Genomic DNA, 3492 nt, shown 5'->3' with positions numbered 1-3492 from the left:
TTGAGATGGAAACTTACCCTTTTCTATTGTGCTCATGGATGTGGTCAATTTAGTGAGTGTTCCTAATGTCATTTATGGTGGATTGAGTCTGCATGAATTGTTGCAAAGTGTCCTCAAGACTCTTTTTTGGAGGGGGATTATAGGGAACAAAATTTGAAGAACCATGTGTAGGAGGTGCAACCACATTATCATTCTTCCAACTAAAATTTGGGTGATTCCTCCACCCTGAATTGTATGTCTCTAAATAAGGGGACGATTATGATTTTTTCACCATGTTCATAACATTTGCTTGATCATGTAACACCATTTTAAAAGCTGGAATTGTAGGGCATTCATTGGTAGGGTGTTCCATGCTTTCACAAATTCTACAAACCTCATCAATTTTAGGCACAATATTGATTCCACTGACCTTCCTTAATTCCATGGCTTCAAGCTTCCTAGTTAGACTAGCCACCTTAGCACTAAGGTCATCATCTTCCCAACGTTGGTACTTACCACCCCAGAGGGATTGGTAGCTCTAGACCTATTTGAGGTATCAGTGGGATCCCAAGATTGGGCATTCTCAGCTAAGAAATTAAAATAATCAAAAGCCTCTTCAGGATCTTTATTCAAAAATTCTCATTGCACATCATCTCTACAAATTGGAGCATCTTTGGAGTTAAACTTTCATAGAAAAAACTAATTATGCGCTAAGTTTCATAGTCATGATGTGGACAAGCATTAAGCAAATCTTTAAATCTTTCCCAACATTGATAAAATGTCTCATTATCTTTTTGTGAAATATTCACTATTTTTCTTTTAAGTGCATTAGTCCTATGAATTGGAAAAAATTTCTTTCAAAACTCAGTTTGCATCTCTTGCCAAGTTCTAATTGACCTAGGTCTCAAAAAATTAAGCCAAGTTTTTTCCTTGTCTTTAAGAGAAAAAGGGAACAACTTCAACCTAATGGTCTCTTCATCACATTATTGGTCATGGAAGGTAGAACATACCTCCTCCAATTCCTTAAAGTGTAGGTAAGGATTTTTAGAATCAAAGCCATGAAATTTAGGAAGTAATGAAATCATATCGGGCTTCAAATTAAAATTATTTGCATTAGTTGGAAAAATGATGCATGATGGTGCACTACTCCTAGTAGGTTGCAAATAATCCCTGAGAGTTCTAATGGGTTGGTGAGCATGAAAGTTTTCATTATTTAAATTATTTTCATCACCATGATTACTCTCTAATTCTGCCACGATATCAAGTGTGTGAGAATGTGTGAAAGAATCAGATAAATTTCTAAACAAATTATTAGACTCAATTCTAACCAAGCAATTATCACTATCATGACACCAAACACACATGTAATAGTAAAGCAAGAAAGAAAAAGAAAAAGAAAAGAAAAGAAATACCTTTAACAATAAAAAGAAGTAAAAATAAAAGAAAAACTCTAAAGGAAAACTAAACTACTTAAAAAGAAAAGAGTTGGAGAGATATTACCAAATATGTGAAGAACTTTAATGCCAAAAACCTCTCCAAACGAAGTGTAACGCCTCTCTAATCGCCTAGTCCCTGGCAACAGTGCCAAAAACTTGCTGCAACATAAATAATGCTCCCAAGTGCAGGATTGTCGCGAAATAATAACTTGGTAAGTTCGAGGTCGAATCCACAAGGAAAAGAGAATTGATTAGAAAACCACAAGAGAATAAAACTAAAATAATAAAGTTTAATTGAAGAGATTTTTGATGGTTTAGTAAAGGTAATTTTTCAGGAGTGGTGACCTTAAAATCACCCGGTGGGGTTTTGCCTTGGAGGTTTTCCCCATTCGTAAACAAATCACCGTGTCAACTTTAATTTCTGCTGCATATTTAATTAGTTGGCGATTTGTTTGTGCTGCCACGCATATTGTGTGTTAATTTGATTAATTAATCAACTTGGCTAATTAATTGGTTAATTCATCACAATGGGTCAATACATTCTTAGCTTATCAAGTGGTATCAGAGCAGACACACTCTGACTAGGGTTTAATCTTTGTTGTGTGATCCATTGACCCCTGTTGTCATGGCTACTATTGGCAAGAAAAGATCTTTTATTTCAAATACATCTTGTTTTTCTAATATCTATTTAATTGAGTGTCTTAAAAAATGCAAGTCTAAAAGTTATGTAAAAGCTATCATGATGATGATTGAAAAAGATCTTAACATGACAAAGAAGAAACTAGACTGCCTCAGAATGAGAATGAGCAGAGGAGTTCATCTGAGAAGAGTGAAGGTTAAAGGCTTTGTTTGTAAATGGCAGATGAAATAGAACACCATTCCTACAGATCTGTCATGAAAGCATGAGGTGTGCTTTATGATGAAGTCTGCATTCAAGGTAATGGACACATGTTTGTGGTACCTTGATAGTGGATGCTCACGACACATGACTAGAGACCGCTCTCTCTTTAAGGTCTTCGAGTTTAAGAAATGTGGTAAAGTCACTTTCGGTGATGGGAGCAAATCACAGATGAAAGGAAAGGGAACCATTTCTCTACTTGGACTACTAGATATTGCAAATGTGCTATATGTAAAAGGTTTGAGAGTGAACCTATTGAGTATAAGTCAAATACGTGATCAAGACTTTATGGTGCTGTTCTCTAAAGGAAAGTGCCTTGTGCTCGATGAATCTGGAAAGAAACTCATAAGTGGTGTTTGCACTCTAGACAATTGTTATGGTCTGGTCCCTGATGCTGATATTATGTGCAATAGTATTCGTTTTCCAAATGAAGATCTATGGCACCAAAGGATGGGACATGCTAGTTACAAACATCTTTCAATTGTATCTAAGTATGAATTAGTATTGGGGATGCCAAAACTCAGTAGAGTGAACAATGTTATATGTGGACCGTGCCAACTTGGGAAATAGACAAAAGCTAAACATCCACACACTCAAACATCCGCTACATCTAGACCATTGGAGCTACTACATCTAGATCTCATGGGTCCAACTCAAACCGAGTCTCTTGGTGGGAAGAGATACATCATGGTTATGGTAGATGACTTCACTAGGTACTCTTGGGTCATTTTTCTAAGATCCAAGTCAGATGCTCCTGAGCACATCGAAGCCTTGTGCACAAGATTGTAAAATGAGAAGAGCTTAAAGATTGATCGAATTCGAAGTGATCATGGTAAAGAATTCAAAAACTCATACATGGATTCATTTTGCACTAGATCAGGTATATCTTAAGAATTCTCTACTTTTATTACTCCTCAGCAGAATGGTGTAGTAGAAAGAAAGAATAGGGTTATTTAGGAGATTGCTAGAGCCATGTTGCACAACCAGGATGTGTCTAGAAACTTATGGGGAGAAGCCATCAACATTGCATGTCATACGGTTAATAGGGTGTATTTCAGACCCGGCACCAAAAAGACTCCTTATGAGTTATGGAAGGGAAGAAAGCCGAATGTTAAGTATTTTAGAATCTTTGGAAATACTTGTTTCATTCTCAAGGATAGAGAAAATGTGGGAAAATTT

General features: G+C 36.2%; 1 non-coding gene across 1 annotated transcript; it reads left to right on the top strand.

Moving 5' to 3' along the window:
- Positions 1-699: 699 nt before the first annotated feature.
- Positions 700-806, top strand: LOC142626523 (small nucleolar RNA R71). The gene has a single exon (XR_012842519.1). It is a non-coding gene; the product is annotated as a small nucleolar RNA R71 (small nucleolar RNA).
- The last annotated feature ends 2686 nt before the right edge of the window (positions 807-3492 follow it).

The sequence above is a fragment of the Castanea sativa genome, chromosome 2, assembly GCF_040712315.1.
Source record: "Castanea sativa cultivar Marrone di Chiusa Pesio chromosome 2, ASM4071231v1".
Lineage (NCBI taxonomy): Eukaryota > Viridiplantae > Streptophyta > Magnoliopsida > Fagales > Fagaceae > Castanea > Castanea sativa.
The sequence above is the reverse complement of the archived record's forward strand: the minus strand, read 5'-3'. Positions and strand labels throughout refer to the sequence as shown.